The sequence below is a fragment of the Poeciliopsis prolifica genome, unplaced genomic scaffold (genome assembly GCF_027474105.1).
Source record: "Poeciliopsis prolifica strain line A6 unplaced genomic scaffold, Auburn_PproV2 SCAFFOLD059, whole genome shotgun sequence".
In the NCBI taxonomy this organism is placed as follows: domain Eukaryota; kingdom Metazoa; phylum Chordata; class Actinopteri; order Cyprinodontiformes; family Poeciliidae; genus Poeciliopsis; species Poeciliopsis prolifica.
The window spans coordinates 1407445-1425727 of NW_026562434.1; the positions used below are offsets into that span (position 1 = coordinate 1407445).

At 38.6% G+C, this 18283-nt stretch overlaps 1 pseudogene; it reads right to left on the bottom strand.

Annotated features, from left to right (window-relative positions):
- Positions 1–4030: 4030 nt before the first annotated feature.
- LOC129379658 (ephrin-A5-like) overlaps positions 4031–18283 on the bottom strand; it is a 76065-nt pseudogene continuing 61812 nt past the window's right edge.

The window sequence follows — 18283 nt, forward strand, 5'->3', positions numbered from 1 at the left end:
GGTCAAAAACTAAAGATGTAAATTAAATGTAAATGTTTCTAAAATGGGTTTGTGTTGAACGGTTTTCTTCTTTGGACTAGAAAGCTGGTAAAAGTTATTTCAGATAAAGAGAATCGATGAGAAATTCTCACTGAGGACGTCAAGCTAAGACACAATCTGAGTTGGGCTAACAGTCATCAAAGACTAGCTAGATGCTGCTTAGAGTTGAGCTAATAGCTTGATAGGAGCTAGCTTAAATATTGCTAGCAGCTACATAAAGTCAAGTTAATAGCAAATCAAATTAGGGTAGTTAAGTTCTGACATAATTAGGCTCAAAGCTACTCAGAGTTGGGCTAATAGCCATCAAACTCTAGCTAACAGCTACTCAGAGTTGGGCTAATAGCCATCAAAATCTAGCTAACAGCTACTGAGAGTTGCTGTAATACTCTTGATGGAGCTAATTAAAATGATGCTACTAGTTCCTTAATGCTGAGCTTATTGCTGCTCTAGCTAATCAACATCAAGCTAACAGCAAATCAAAGTTAAGCTAACATCGGTATAGCTAACTACTCAAAGTAAGTCACTGAGTCTCAAATGAATAGTTTTTAAGTCAAGTCGTTAACTACTGGGACTCTAGCTAAAAGCTAGTCAACTTAGCAACTAGCCTAGCATATTTATACTGAAGCTAACAGTAAGCTCACAGCTGGTGACAGTTTAGTTTATAGCTACACTCAATTTAAGTAACCATTTTAGCTAAGTAGAGCTGAATGAAAGCTCCTACATATATTTATTTAACTTTAGAGCAATTTGTGGTTCTACTTTTTAAAGAGGAAATATAAATAGCAAGAATAATTGATTATAAAATTGAATATGAAAACCATTTTTTACTTTGACAAAAGTAAAAAAAAATTAAGTTTAGATGTTAGCTTGACTCCTCAATGGGAATTTCTCTGATTTTTAAATAATACAAAGACTGAGCAAAAGACATTTCTCAAAACTTTTATACATACAATTTTCACTTAAAATTAGAATAAAAGTTTATTTTGCTATTTTGTAAAAGTTTGCAAGCATTCAAAAATGTTATAATTTAACAAGACTTGTAATTATTATATCTTACATTTATATGGTACATAATTACATTCTCGTAAAAATTATTCTGACATCTTAATTATTATTTTTAATTAAAGCTTCTCTTTTAATAATTGTAAAACTTAATCCTGAAATGTTAAATGGTATTTTTTAACGCAAAGTTAAAGAAAAATCACCCAAAATTATTTCCTTAAAATGTGTTAATCAAAATTTCCCAATTAAATTTTGGATTATTTGCTTGTCAGTGTAAATCCTGATTATTTTCTGTATTTTAACTGGAGAACTGAACATGACGGAGCATTGAAACCATCTCCACAAGCGTTCCTCGTTTCCCCCTCTCTGGTCTGGTCGAGGCTCAGATTGCGTCGACCACACTCTGTGTTTTCCTTCTTCTCTGGGGGTCAATTTTTCATTCCAGAAATAACCGCTACGCGGGGGTACATGGTGTATTTTCTGTTCAGACGACACTTAACCCAGGATCAAAGACAGAAACTGAATCGCTCGGCCGGCAACCCAAAGCGCGACTGCTGCCTGCGCTGTAAATTGTTTTTGCTGTTTCGCTGATAAATCTCACCCAGTATGGAGCCCAGGTTGTGCCAGATGTAAAAATAAAACAATATTTTTGTTGGGGGTTCCAATATTTGTGGGAAGTATATTTTTAAGATATTATCATACACTGCAAAAACACATAATCCTACCTAGTAATTTTGATCCAGTAAAACGGGAAAATGTTTTATAAGTAGTAATTTTTCATCAATATTAATCTCTCATCTTGCTGAAAAGTTTCTTGTTAGTTTTGCCTTATCTTAAATATAGAAAATTCATCAGAAAAGACATTTATGGTTCTGGAAATCAGGTAATATTTCATTTATTCAACAAGTTTAATAATTATGGAAAATAATAATGATTTGGATCCAGTTATTTATATTTATTTATTCATTTTGCAAATAGTTTTTAAAAACCCAACTAAAGATTTTCACTCCAATCTATTTTTCTTAAATTTCTATTTAGTTTCAGATTATTATGCTGCAACAAATACAATTAATTTATTTTTATACATCTTTACCAGAAGTGCCAATTATTTCAGACAGTATTTGGATGTGTGGTTTATTTCAAATATAAACCTAAACTCTATGAAACTTTTAAACTGCAGTGAACTTATTTTTTAGATAAAAAAAAGTAAGAGTGAAATTAAGTAAATCTGTCCAAACTGCTTATTAAAGCAAGTGACCTGAGTTTCCCCACTTTTAAAATCACGTCAACATCTGGCACTAACTGAGTTCCATATTTTTAACTTGCCTAAGGGAATTTTCCTGAAATTGTCAGGAAAATGAAGAATGCCAAAACCTGCGCCAGCAATTATTTATATTACAAAACATTAACATTGATTATTTTCTCCAAGACTCAAATGTGCCAAAAATGAAAAGCTTGAGGTTTCAGAAATGTTCAAGCTGGAGTTGTGCTAGTGCAAAAATAGGTTAATTTAAAAAACATATTTTTTTATCAACTCTCTTCTAGTGTCGCTAATAATTGTGGAAAGGAGTGTATATGTGACTTATTTTAAAGATATTAAACTTTTAAGTTTGAATTGTGAAACATCAATATTTGTTGCTTGTAAAGGGAAAAACAAAAATATTAAATCCATAAGTGAAAATATTTAAACGGCTTATTAGGAGCTTACTATGACTTTAATTTTTCCTCTTGGCACTGATGTGGTGCCGTATTCCTTTTTTAGGGTGAATTTCTCACATTATTTTTACTAAGAGTGGCGCCAACAATTTAGAAAAGTTTTTTACTTCAACCAAATTATAACCATTCTACAGAAATGTTGTTTAATTTATTAGACATTTTTTACGCATTTTGGGAAGTTGGGTGTTTGGTGTGTAATTTAAAAATCTTAAATTGTGAAAGCAAAATGAGAAAACTACCAATAATCTAAACTATTTCCTCACCTTCATCTCTTTTGGGGCATTTTTTGACTGTTGGCCCTTGCTGAGTTCCGTACTTTTGTATTAATGAAGGGGAATTTCCCTTCAGATTGGCATAAAAAGCTAATTGTTGTATTGATACATCCCTGAATTTTAAATTTGCCTGTATTTACAATAGCAGTGTAAATAGTGATCCACGAAAACAAGAGTGTAACAGCAAAACTACGTTGGTGACATTCGGCAGTGGCAAATTCAAAACACAAATACTCCATTTCTACACCCTGATGCACACCAGTCTCTTCTTCTACTCCTAAACGTTTGTTAAAAACAGCTACCTCCATCACATGTGATCGTTCCAAAACAGACACAAACTCTTGTTTTTCTTTTTTTCTCCAAACGTAACGTGAGCTAACATCCTGACGGGGATTCGCTTTTATTGCCGCTCTAACTGTACTTACACACTAAACCAGAACAGAAAAAAAGAAGCACAAGGACTTCACAATAAATAGGAAAATAACATTTTGCCTGGCAAAATTCCTTGTTCGCTTCTGCTCTCCGTTCAAATATTTCACTGTACACCCGTGACGGCTGCTACAAATACATGGTAAATAAAAAACAAAAACAGAGAAATGCATTAATTGATCATTAAATTGATTCTGTCCAGACACTAAGAGACGAGTGCTTCCTTAATATTTTTCCTAACGGCTCCACAGTCGGCGGCGATGCGTCCTTTCTAACCTGAGAGGAAGGTTAAGTCATCACAGCAGCAGCAGCAGCAGTCCTCCGTTGTTCCTCCCGCGACCAAATGACACCAAGTGACACCAACTTCCCAAAAAACAAAAAGGAAAGGGAGAAAAAAAATGTCTGTAAACTTTTTTTCCAGGCTCCTGCTGTGCTTCTTTGCTACTCGAGCTAATTAGTGTCGCGTTTGTGTAGACAGTGTCTTTAAAAATAACGGTGAAGGATCTGCATACTGTGAGTTACAGCCAGGCTCTTCCGCCTGCCACAAAGTCGACAAAAGCAAGCGAAGGCTTTCCTCGCTGAAGTCTCTTCCCCTCTCAGACTGAGAGATTCTCCTCAGTGTTTTGGGGGATTTTCTTAATTTAATTTGTTTTAAAAAGTGCTCCTTAAAGAGGGAGGTGTAGAGCGGCGAGCTGTGGTCCAATCAGGACGGTCCGTTCCCCGGAGTGAGGCGTCTCGCCGCTATAAAGACAAAATGGCTGCCAGGAGCATCAGGGCAGAGCTGAGCAGCAGGATGGAAAAGCGTCGCCGATCGGCAGAGTTCACGTCTTGTCTGGCTGGTTCCGGCGACTCGTGATTGATTCCATCTGAAGAGGAAAAACAGACATTTTTAATTAAAACCTGGCTTGTTTTTTACAGGCACTTTGAGTTTTAAACGTCAAAGTTAGCATTAAATTAAACTAAAACACAATTATACAACAAATCCTGACATTTTGTCTTCCTGGTGACAGTTTTACGATATTTGGACATTTACAGAGAATTGGAAAAATATATTTTCACATATTTCACTGGGACAACAGTGTTTTAGAAACAGTGTAGACAGAAAGAAAGGAGTAAATTTCCAAAGTCACAATCATAAGCAGAACGTCATAAATTAAAGAAAAAAAACGACATTATTGCTTTTTCCTCACAATACTGTGACTTTATTCTCATTATATTAACTTTATCCTTATATGTGACAGTTTGTTTGGGCCATTCTGGAAAGTTTTTAGTGGAAATTTACTCCTTTCTTTAGGGTTGGGGTTAGGGTCGCAAAAAGTTTTTTTTCCAGAAAATATTTGCCTTTGTTTTGTTTTTCAAGAAAATCTCTGGGATTAATCTGAAAAGTTTGTTTAGTGCTTTTGGGACTTTTAAAAAATGTCCTTGTTTTTCTCTAGGATTTTTTTTCTAGATTATTCTTAAAATGTTGGGATAAAAAGAAAAGACCCCAAAAATTTTAAGATCACAGAAAAAGAAAGAAAAATTCAGTTTTATCTAGAATATTTCAGAGATTAATCTTGAGATATGAGGGTTTTGGGGGTTTTTATACCAATTTTTCAACATGAGGAGAATAAAGATGTAATTTAGCGACTTTATTGTCACAATACGACTTTATGCAAAAGAGAATGAAGAAACTGGAAACAAATGCAAGAGACCTTTAGCCTATTTGTCGGCTTTATTTCTCTGTTACAGAAATCTGCCAAGCTTGTAAAAAACCAACAACTTTCGTTTAACCGTCCAAATCTCGTCAGCGTTTTCAGTAAACTCTCACTAACCTCTGGGTTCGAGCGAGTTGTGACTGTTTTCGTCAAATTCGACTCCTTCCTGCGAGCTCCCAGAGTTTTTCACACAATTGTCTGGAGGAAACAGAGGAAAGAAGGAGATTTGGAGATTAGACGCGTCAATCGTCACAGCAGCCGGATCACAAGTTGAATTAAAGCAGAAAAACTCAAAACTGAAGGGGAAATCTGGTGATGGACACAACAGACGTGCTGCTCACTTTGGGGCCTGACGAAGACCTTGAGCCGCAGGCAGCTCCTCCTTCCTCTGACGTCGGTGATGGAGGCTGCAGAAAACGGGACACAACGTGACAACGTGTCGGGCCAGAACACTTCAGACACATCACCTTCACGTCTGCATGTTAAAGGACCTCCTGTGAACTAATCTGCAGCGCTGTGAGCCGCCGCGAAATGTCATTAAAATGTCAGTCTAAATGTCAGCGTTATTACTGCACTTGAACCTAATTCTACAAAAGACATAATGAACAATGAGTAATATTATAAAATGAAGGTTTTTCAGCCTCTCAGCTGAACCCATTATCCTAATTGTTCCTCTTTTGACTCCAGTTTGTACTTAAAACAGTCATTTTTGAATTAAACGTACATCAAATAAATTCAATTGGGGATATTTATCCAGCGTAAATCCCCAACCATCAATGTTTGTTGCCTCTGTCACAAAGTTTATTGTCTTGAAAATGATGCTGACAAACATGCTACCTGGGTCTGCATAAGAGAAAATACTTTTTATTTTCTCTTTTTGTCAATAATGTGTCCGTATTGGGTAAAGGCTTCACAGTGTTCAGCTGCATCAGGACAAACGTAACGATCTGGGATGTTTAAAGTTATAGTTATAATCATCACAATAAAAGTCCTAATCATCACAATAAAAGTCAGAATTACCAGAATAAAAGTCATAATGTGTATTGCATAAAAGTAAATTACCAGAATGAGTCATAATTAATAGCATAAAAGTCATAATTAGTAACTTAAAAGTGATAAATATCAGAATAAATGATTGATTTTTCTAAATTTATGAAGAAAGTTTAGGCCTCTGCAATCACATAGCGATGCTGACGTCAGGGTCAGGGTTAGGGTTAGGGTCAGGGTTAGGGTCAGGGTCAGGGTCAGGGGTCGGCATATTTAAAACATGCTTTTGAAAGTTTTCTAAACTCTACTCGGCTCAGTTTTTGACATTTCTCGCTTTTTATGCTACAGAATGTCATGTAAAAGTACCAGAATACCAAAATACATGTGATAGCTTAACAAAGCCCCAGATTTGAAGGGCTTAACGCTGGAAACCCTTTTTCTCTCATAAGATCTCTTCACTCACTAAACCGACTTTTAGTCAAAAACAGGAGGAATGGACAATCTGACAAGGTCGATGGTTTCTTCATCAGAGGTATTCCACACTTATCCATGTTTTTGAAACCCGACTGAAGAGCTTCATCGCGCTGTCGGAGCTCGCCGCTCGCCCTGATGTGAGTGTTTCAGCCTCCATATTTTATGTCAATGTCACCCTCATATTTCCAAGTCTAATTTGGCCGGGGGCAGTCGTTTCTGCAGCTGTGTGGCTCGGCGTTACGCTCACCTGCAGAATCTCATTTCCTGTGTTTCCTGATTGTGAAAGGCAGAGATTAAAACCCTTTCTTCTGAATTAATTTCCAAGTAGCTTGTGCTTTTGTCAACAGTGTTTTTACCGTGAACTTATCATCCGTCTGCCAGTGCAGACATGTCACAATAACATGACTTCTTAACATTTTCTGCAAGTAGCTTAAGTTTGTACTGAAGTAAAAGTAGCACTACTTTAACGTTAAATTACTCAAGTCAAAGTAAAAAGTATTTGGCAAAAGTTACTCAAGTACTAGGTAATAAATGAACTTACACAATCAGATGGACCAAAATATAAAAGAACTTTAAAGACCAAAGTGAAAATAATTTGTATAGACGCTTTGCAGAGTGACGTCCTGCAGCCATATCCCGCTGTAGGGAGAAAGTTGCTACCTGATGATGACTAGCATTGGATTTAGCTGTTAAGTTGTCAATATAAAGTGTAAAATCTTAATATGTAAGCCTGAAAGAAAGGAAATAGTGATGCAGTGCTTTGCTACTAATTGTCAACATTAGGTCAAGAAAAAGTCTTAGTCAAAAAAAAGGAAAAAAAATAGTTCAGGTATGCTAACTTGACTATGACAAACTTAAAGTCTAATGTGATGTGGAACTGGGTGTTCAGTTAAAATATATATTCAAGGCGATATAAGCACCAACTCTGACAGATCATTAGTAGATTTGTTCTCTTTTGCTGGACTAAATTAACAATACCTTCATCTCCAGGTGTCATTTAAGAATCGTAATGTTTTATAATAAAATTACTGAAGTGAAAGTAAAAAGTAGAGTGTAGTAAAAATACTCCAATACTCTAGTAAATGTGACTAGTCACTACGTAAGCATAGTGACTAGAGTCTCAAACTGCCAGACGACCGTTAAAGCGTCTGGGTATCTTAGCGTTTTGTACGTGCGTGTATGTCGGTTGTGCTTTCCCACGTATGTGCATCTGTTCGTAAACGTGTCTGCGGTTCGTTCCTGCTGGATTCTCGCCAGCGGTAAATTCCTGCAAGAAGCAAACTGTGTCAGGGTTTCCACCGACTCGGCTCTTATTTCAAAAGACTTTATTATCAGACGTGGAGTGAGGAGAGACAAAGATCCTGGCTAAACGTCGACACGAGAGGAACATTGGCCGGGAAGGAAATGAACGAGAGAAGCGCTGTCAGTCACAGCAGGGATCGAGTTTCTCCTCCGGATCAAAACCTGACACGACCGACCCGACTAAACTGCCTCTGTCTTTTAAAGGCTCAGTCTCTTCCAGGATTCCCTGGCTGTCTTTTTGGGAATCTCCTGTAAAAACGCACTTTACTCCACTTTGTATGGAAGATCCGAGTCAGTCACTTCTTCCTATCTTCTATAAAATACAGGATGAGCTCTGGGAGGAAATTCTGCCACAAATAAATATATAACATTTGTTCATTGCATAAATACAAGTATTTTTGGTCTAATTTCTGATGCAAATATCTTTATACACTTGAAATGAGACAAAACAAACTTTTCAGCAAGATATGGGAGCTTGTTTTCAGTCAATACTTCTGTAAAATTGATGAAAAAGTATTAGCTCAATTGTTTAATACTTTGTCTAAATAGAAAAAAAATTCTTGTTATAAGTGAAATTATCTGCCAGTGGAGCTCGTACATTTTAATCAATGTTAAGCAACTAAAATTAAAATCTGTTATATGTGTTTGACTCAATTTGTTTTGTATGGATCCTATAGCTTGCAGTATGGTTTTATAATTAATACTTTTTATTGAGCTGAACTATCATCTAGTTTTTGCTGGATGATAGCATTAGCAAAGTAGAGCAAGATAAACAAAATAAATGAGTAAAATATATTAGAAAAGATGAGCTGCGTCTCCAGAAAGTAAGACGGTCGTCCGGACGCCCTGCAGCGTTGTGCACCGGTGCGTGAAATTTCCGGATGTATCAATAAAATGCAACTTGTCTGCACAGGTTTCCTGGGTAACAGGCTTTACATTATGATGCTGATTAATTCAGTGTTGATAAAGTCTTCAGGTGGAGCGCATGTCGTCTGTTGAAATTGTAACACTAAGGCTATTAAGCCTGGAAATCAATGGTTTGCAAAATTAGATGATGAAACAAAAAGAAACAGATTTAAAGCCTGAGAAGGTTTTCATAGTTTTAGCTTCATTAGCAGATCATTTTCTATTTTTCTAATAATTGTTATTCCCACGTTTCCCACCTCTCCGCCCTCCCCTCCCGGATTCCTCACACTCCTCTTCCTCTCTCACTTCTGCCGTGGAGATCAGAGTTTGGTTTTTCTGTCCTCCAGCGACGCGGCCTGCAACTCGACGCCGCGCCGCCCGTCGGGTCATTCGTGTTGCCGCCCCTCTTCGTCACGGCGGCATGAAATTCCTGGTCACGCATTTCTGCATGTTCAGACCTGCGCTGTCGCGCCTTATCGCGGATCAGACGACAGGATTTGGTGACTGTGGGGTGAATTAGAACGGATCCTGATATAAGCACCGGGTTTTTCTCCTTGTGATGATCAGGTTATCTCGGAGAACAAAGCCTTTTGTGTGTGGGGGGTTCGTCATTATCGATGTAGATCTGCGGCGACTGTACAGAGCCGGCGTTTGAAGCACAAAGGCTTTGCAGGGAGACAGTCATCGCTCTCACCCAGGGAGAGCCAGACTCTCAACTGTCTCCTCTGAAAATTGGATTTCTATCCCCTGAGATTAAGATGAGGCTTCCCCAGCTCCACCGCGGCTCTCTTAGAAAAACACCAGACCGCAAGGAGCTCAGCGCTCACCGCTCCTTGTCATCCCGCTGACCTTTGACCTGCATGGACGGGCCGTAACGCTGAACCCGCTCCGGGTCGGCGTTCCCCCAGGTGTCTGTCTGGCAACATGAAGACCCATCCCCGTCTTCCTGGTGATCAAATGAGCCTCAGCAGAAGACAAAACGGCGCCTGTCTTCACTGAGACGTATTGTTTGACTTTAAACAATGGTCGACATGCAGTTTGACACGACTGCAGTGGCCTGGAAAACTAATCTTAACCAGCATTTGTAACAGAGACGCTAAATCTCTGTAACACATTTATTCAGCGTTAAAACTGATACTTAATCACCAATCAGAGCTTCAGGATAATCACTGATAGTCCAGTATTTTCAGTTCGATTAGGGACTAAGATTGTGATACTTGTTATGTTTGTAGCTGCTGTGAGTCAAACAAACTAAAGCCTTTGGAAAACTTGTTCCCCTCCTGGCCTGTGGGGGCGCTGCAGAAAGAACCACTGAAAAAAAAACGACACAAAATCCTCTGAAGACACTGGCCGTCAGAAAATGTAAACAAAGATAGAGTGGCGTCAGTTGTAGGATTTATGTTTTGTCTTTAGCGTGGTAGAAGAAATGCTGCCACCTGCAGGTGGGAGTCAGCATCACTTTACCCCAAAGTTATTGGTAATTTTTGTCAAATATAGAAAAAAAAAAAATCTATCTGAAAAAATTTGTAGAATTGTTGATTTCTGCAATCATGCAATCAAAAATTTGCCTGATTGAGGGGACAGATTAAAGCCAGCGCCGCCATCTTGAATTTATGCCCCGTTCCTCAACAAGGCAGTGAAGGCGCCCAAACATTTCTGCAGAAACGCTATCAGAGGAACTGACTCTCATCCCAACCTTATCAACCTCATGGGAAACACCTTGCAGTGTACGCTGTGAGTCATGAAGGTCATCTGTTGACTTTGATTCCACGATTGTGTAATCACAAAGAAAAACAAAGAAGTAACAGGAATATGTCTGCCGGCGCCGCTATCTTGCTACAGCTGACGGCATACAGTTGGTTTCCCACACTGGGCGTCGACACTCGAAGTTGACGCAAGTCTTGCTTTAGGGATACAAGTACCAGTAAAACTTTTAAAACCAACTGGCAGTACCCCAAACGTCCCTTGAGAGAATCGGTCATAGGCTCTATGACCAAATCCAGAAAACACATGTAGACCGGACAAGCACCCCAATGCAACTCCTGCTCCCGACTGAGCCAGAAGAAGGACAGAGTCCGCACCGCCCCCAATGAATCTGAGGTTTGGCAATCGTTTTGAGCCTCCTTTCCAACATCCTACACTTTCCCTTTGGAGATGGGAAGTCTGCGACTCTCCAATCACAAGCCCTCCATGCAGCTTAAAACAGGTGTCAATCAGGACAAACACTCGATAATGTCCATAACCAGGTGATGTAACCCAAGAGAGACTCTGCTTGTGTCGTCACCACTAATGAATAACTGTCACCAAAGTCTTTAAGAACGCAACCGCCCAAAGGTTTCCGTGTTTCCGTGAAAAGGAACAACGGGAAACTTGGACGTTACATGAGCCGTCGCCCACGATGGCAGGACTGTATGTTCTGACATTTTCCCAGAGGTGCTTTCTCCTCGTTTCTCATGTCTTCCTGTGCTCACAGAAGATAAAACAAAGATCTTACAGATGAGTCACACGTCTGAGTCAGCACTAGTGGCCCTGAAACCGCCCAAAGGCACAGGACCGTCTCTGGGTCTCTCTCTCTCATTAGACGATCAATCACCATCAAAGACAAAACGGGCCTCGCCTTCGCAGAGCTCAGAGCCAGTTGGACAAATAAAGCCGAATTTGGAAAGCCATGAATTGACTTATTGACTTCCAAGGAATTATGGCAACATCAACAATTCCCAGGAATGAGTCTAACGAGACCACAGCTTCTCTAAACAATGCAGCCTTGCAAGGCGACTCTTGGGACGTTTTATCTCCAAACATTGATCAAACAAGCAAAACAATTTACAAAACACCTTCAGTGACCTAAAACAGGGCTGGACAATAAGACTAAACATAAAATATACTCATTTTTTATTCCAGATTTAATTTCTAATTCCTTTTGTGAGTTTTATGGGAGACCTTTAGGGCCAGACTGCTACATTTTTTGTTTAGTTACAAGAATATAATCATATTAGCGCAATAAAGATGGTTTTACCAGAAGAACATCATAAAATTAAGAGAGTGATCAAATGCCAAAACCTCACTAAAGTATAACTTCACAGGAGGCTCAACATTCCTCATTTTATTTTGCTGGGTTATAAATTGTCCCAGTAATTTTGGCGATAAACAATAATTTTGCTGTTTTGAGACCATTTTGAAGCAATATAACGATAATGGCATAACAATGCAAGAACAGATCAATAAATTTTAAATTCTAAAGAACATTAAACACTGGAGCTGGAAGACGTTTTAAATATCCAAATAAATAACAACAGAAACAACAAATAAAGTGAATATTGAACAAAATTGTCCTTCAAAAAATTGGCTAGTTGAACCAGACTGAAGACTTTTATCATCCAGTTTTTGGTAGAAAGAGAGATACACTGCAAAAACACAAAACCTTACCAAGCATTTTTTTGTCTAGCTGCTCGTGCAAATATCTTTGTTCACTTGAAACAAAACAAAACTGAGTTTTCAACAAGACAAAGGGACTTGCTTTGGTTTTTCCTTCATTTTGATGAAAATCTGCTGATTCCACTGGGAGAATATTCAGCATTTTCCTCCTGCTATTAATGAAATAATCTGCAAATAGAACTAGTACTTTTTATTGTCAATATTAAGAAATGATTGACCTCAAACTTAATTATTTGCTTATTTTGCTGAAAAGTTACTTGTAAGTTAGTTTTGTCTTATTTTAAATGTCCTAGGACTAGACTAAAAACATCATGCGTTTTAATTTATCATGCAATTAATTGATAAATTGCAACAAGCTTTGCTATACAGACTTAATCTGATCCTAGTATTTTGTTTTATACTTGACCTGAATTAAAAATTCAACCAAATAAAAACTGTAAAACAAAACGATTTCCGCCTGGTTACACTGACATCCATATTCTCCAGAGGTATAATTTCACTAGTTGATCAAATTGAATTTATTGCCCAACTGTAATTCAAAGGGACGTTTGCGAAGCTTCAGGAGGACAGCAGGGGGTACATGGATATAAAAACAACCTCCTCCTCCTCAGAGTATCTGGTTATCCCTGTTTTCCTCTGCGCTCTGGTGCCAAAACATCACTGACTCGCTCCGCTTTATTACGGGTTCCTGTTAAAGCCCTTGAAGTCTCAGGCTGACCTCAAATGTCAGCCAAACATCTCCAAACCCACCACTGTGTCTTATTTAGTCCTGCGCTTCTCTCCCTGCAGGGAGCTGACTTCACTTATGAAAACACGACTTCCCCGCTGCATGTTTGGGTGAGTCTTCTCACGAGGAGCAGAAAGCTGAGCCGATATCAACAATATCAGTCTCCTCATGTATGGAAGGTTAAAAGGGACAAGATTTAACTGACCATTTTGATGAGTGACTTTGACATAAATTTATGCTGATTGATTAATTACGTGTATTGCATGTTATAATTTCCATGTTAATGTTTTAGTGACATATTAAACATTTATTTATTAAAATAAGGATTTAATGGCATGTTTACTGATTTAAACTTGTAACTGTTCTTAGTTTGAAGTTTCAGTTTTGCTCAGCTGCACAGGCATCCAGTTTCTAACTGTTTGTCACTTAAAAACAAATTCATTATTTTCCAGTTTGTCTTGATTTTGTATTAGCCTCTACTAAAGGTGTTAGCTTCTGTGAATTGTGTTAGCTCTTGCAATTTATGCTACATCTATTGTGTTAGCCCTAGTTAATAGTGCTAGTTCCTGCTAATGGTGATAGCTTTAGCTAATAGTATTAGTTCCTTCATATTGCATTAGCTCTTGCATATTGTGCTAGTTCTTGCTAATGTTCTTATCTGCTAGTATTTTCACCATTAGTAGCTAATACTACTGAGGCTAGTAAAAGTGTTAGCCTCAGCTAATACCGTAAACACTAGATCACCAATGTTTGTTTCAACATACGTCTCTTGTATAACAACATTAAAACTTTAGACGGAGAAATGACTCCTGGTTTTTTACCAAAGACAAAAGAGAAACTCTCCAAGCGCTAAAATCTGACGCTATTTCACTTTTGTTTCCATTTGGTGAAGAAGGAAGTTGTTCTTCTTCAGAGGTTTTTGTGTTGTTTCCTTCAGTGGTTCTTGGTGCAGCGCCCCCACAGGTGAGGAGGGGAACAGGTTGATGAAAGGGTTCGGTTGGTTTGACTCAGAGCAGAGAGAAAGAGAACAGGAGCTGAAAATGTAACAAATATTTCAGTTTTGGTCCCGAAGCGAATCAGGCATCTACATCATTAAAAATATATTTTATTTATTTCCAGTCATCTCTTATAATTGGGAAGTCCCAGAAGACATAATGATGGTTTGCGTCTTGATTTCTACATTTTCTCCAACATGCAGAAGGATTTCCATCATAGTGGCTTTTCTGGGCAGGTGTGAAAAAATCTCACCAGATTTTTTCATCGAAATTCCTGCCTTTGTAGAGATTTATTATGTCTCCACTGGTATCTCCACATTATCGTCCATTCTTAAATCTGCTTGTGTAACACAGTAAAGAAGGGTCCAATATGTTTCTATAGATGGGCCAACAGGTTCGGCTGTCGGAGCACGATGGGTGTTTAAATGACACACAAACACAGTTGAGTGAATTTAAAGAACAATTAGCTTTAGTAACATAAACCATAAACTCACAATTGGACAAGACACACAGTTAAGAAAATAAAGTTACACACAATAAAATATAAAATAAAAACAACAATACTTGGCCAAGTGCTAAACATCAATTTTAAATCTGTTTGGTGATCTGCACTCTAATCTTTTTAAACAATAAATCAATCAAATTAATTCCCATTCAGGTCTCACTCAACATCATTCATATGAGGAGAATTTCCTGCACAGCAGTTTGTTGTAATGTCAAATAAAAGAAAACGGTCCGAAAAGCAATGTCCAAAATTTCCAGGAAACAATAACGAAAAATGTCAGTCAGTGTCTCATACGTAACCGACTGTGCGAAGATATGAGTGATAACTGCCTACCACACCGCAGGGTGCAGCAGGGCTCCAAATGCAAGGGTGGAAATCCAGTTCTTTCTAAGTCCAGGTGGGAAGGCTCACCATCAAGGTCAACATAGGAATCCACTCCAGGAACAATCCAGGAAAAAAAACAAACTGATTCTGTCTCAGCTGTCTCATCAGGGTCGGATCTCCCGCTCACAATCAACGCTGCCAACACGGGAAAGAAGGAGGAGCCTCTGTGGCATTCCGCTCTCTGATTGGTCTAAACATTCATGGAAACCAAACTTCCCATTGGCCAGGCAGACCACCCCGCCTACCCAATCAGGTTGGTTTTAGTGACTCGGGTTGCCCCAAGGATGCCCCATATAGTTTCGGGCTAAAAGCAACCCATAAAACATTTCCTACACTTTCTTCCCCAGAATCAAACATCATAGCTATTTTATGACCATCAAAGAACTTTGAGGTGACTCATTAATTGAATGTCCACGACATGGCACCTCGAATGAATGAGTGAAGCTGTTGCAAAGGGTTAATAGTTTGGGTCATGCAGAACTGATCTGATCGTTTCCATAGCAATGAGCAGAACAAGTCATTCCCCAGAACTATGACATCATCATCTATGACATCATCATCTATGACATGCGATTCTAGATCAAAGAACACCTCCGGTTATAAATGCTTCTGTTTCAAAACACCAGTTCATATCCAACCAACTCTTCGGACCTTACCACTGTTTTTTCGGAAGGATTTCCAGTATGGCAGAATTTTTACTTGTCTTATGTTTTCCCATCGGTTTTGGCATTGGGTACATCGTTACAACTACAATGAAGAAGTTGTGTGACAAAATATGGCCTGGTACAGAAGACGAGAGAGATAGGTCTCAGGACATCAGCACTTCATCGACATATGATGATTTTGATCGTTTTCTTTTCACTCCTGCCTTGCCTTCCTCAACTGAGAAGCAAACCTCCCCGGCTGGGGAGGTTTGCTTCTCAGCTTATGATGAGATTGATTCTTTTCTTTTTGATCTATCTGCGCCTGAGAAGCAAACCTCCCCGGCTGGGGACGTTTGCTTCTCAGTAGGAGAAGCAAGCCTTCTTTTTTATGCTTATTTTCCCAATCAGTCCCCGACAGCGAGTCAAACCTCCCCGGCTGGGGAGGTTTGCATGTCTAGCAACGACAATACTTTCAATTCTTCCCCGGCTGGGGAAGTTAGTTTTGCAACAGAAAACTTCAAGTCTGAAGACTTGAGTTTAGTTGTAAAGAAGACGACATTTGGTGCCGGTATGCATGAAGAAAGCACAGGCCCAGGGAATGATGCATCCGAACTTCTAGAAGAACAAAGTTGCCTGCCTGAAGAAGTTTCGTTTCAAGAGGTTGAAAGCATTACCACCCAGGAAAGTTGGTTTTCTCTTCTAAAAGGCTACGTACAGGGGTCAATGTTCTTACTATTATTTTATTTGCCTTTATTCCTCATTCCCTGGGTTATTATATACTATTATGAGTTTTTGTTTTTTCTTTCTATTTTTCTTTGTGTCGTCTTTTTCTATATAGCAATGGTCATTGATTCTGAAGGAATTACGACAGAAAATGTGTTTTCTTATTTTGAAAACTATATATGGGGACCATTGATGTTAAAATTAGTTTATCTGTGTTTATTTGGAGCTTTCTCACTTTTTATATACTATGGTGGTTTTATCATTTTTGCTTATCTTTTTGTCTTCTTTTTTTAATTTTATCTTTATTGAGAAACTATCACTCAGACATGGTCCTAGACCAGGGGTGCTCATTTCTGATGTAACAGACGTATATTTGCATAGAAAATTAGTCAATAGGGTTTAATTTATAATTTGTATGTCTTCATGTCATGAGGTAGATCTCAGCCGGCTTGTGAGAGAAAAAGTAGATCTTGGTCTCAAAAAGTTTGAGCACCCCTGCTTTAAGCTAACTGAAATTGTCAGTTAGCGTAAAGTTTATATCATCTAGTTCACTATAATCTGCCCAAGTTTACTTCAAAAATTGCCATTTTTGAAGTAATATAGAGATTTTACGTGTCAAACAACAACATTCGGGTAATTAGGAAGATCATGGGAACCTCATACTCACAGATGTAATAATACTCTCTGCCGGGGCGAAACTCGAAGCCTAAGGAGAACGGAGTGAAGAGCTGGAACTTCTCGGAGAACTTGAGCGGCCCGTTGGGCGACAGAGGCCTGTTGCACTCCCAGCGCTTGAAGCCCTTGGCGGTGTGGTCGCAGGAGCTGTAGCCGTCGTAGTTCACCATGTAGAGGACGTAGCGCTCGGCCCGATCGTCCGACACCGGGCTCACGTAGTGCGGACAGTAGACGTCGAGGTAGTCGTTGATGCAGACGTCGATGTGGTAATCACCCCGGTAAAATCTGGAGGGAAACAAACCACTGCGGTGAGTGTTTGGTGTGATTTAAAATGGTTTTCAAGAGGTTTACAAGCCTTTTTCCAGGAACAAACTTAACAAATACCAAGCCAGAAACACTCTGCAGCATTTTTATTTGACCACTTCAGACTTTTTATGCAATACAAGAAATACATTAAAGGATGCAAATAAGAAAATAAGCATTTATTGCCTAAAATGGAAAAGCAACTATTAGTGAATTTGATGAGGAGAAATAAAAATAACTTTTTTGTATTAAATGCAAAATATATTTTCCCAGCAATTGGCCTGTTTTTTGAGTCAATTGAAAGTCTCCAAAACAACAATTTAAAATCTGAATTGACAATACAGAATTTATCCATAAACATTATTTTTGGAAAAAAATAATTGTGCTAAACATTTTCAAAGTTAGCAAATGCGCGAAACAAAAATCTTGCTTAGCTAGCTTTGCTAATCATGCAAAATGCTAACAATAACAACAACAGTCTTTCAAAGAAAGCCCAATTTTAGCCTGATTAGCCCAAACTGCTAACTGACCAGTCAAGGAACGTTATTATGTAGACGCCTATATTACAGCTGTTTTAGCACTGCTAGCTATGCTAACCATACAAATTGCTAACTTAGGTCACTTAGAGCAAACCCTGTTTTACAGTAACTGCATCAAAATAACTGATGGCTACTCAGTAAATAAAGGCCAGAGCTCCTACATCCTCCTACGTTGCAGTTCTTAAAAACAAACTAGAGCTCAGGAATCTGAAGGTAAATCCTAATCATTGCATCTCCTGTAAACATCTTTCAGGAAATCCTCAAATTTCCTTTGGAGGAATACTTTAATTGTTTGGTTTGGGAGATTTCCTTGCTATTACAGGAGAACTCGAGGACATAAAGACGTCAGAATGAAAGATGGGTAAAGTCGCAGAACGTCTCGTGTTGTCAGTCTGAACCTGTAGCAGCAGAAACCTTTGATGGTCTTCACTCGTCAGACTTTAGCCATTTATCAATGCTGGCACTCAGCTGAGATGACTTATGCGGCGGCTGAAATGAAACTCCCCCGTGTTACAGAGCTAATCCCCTG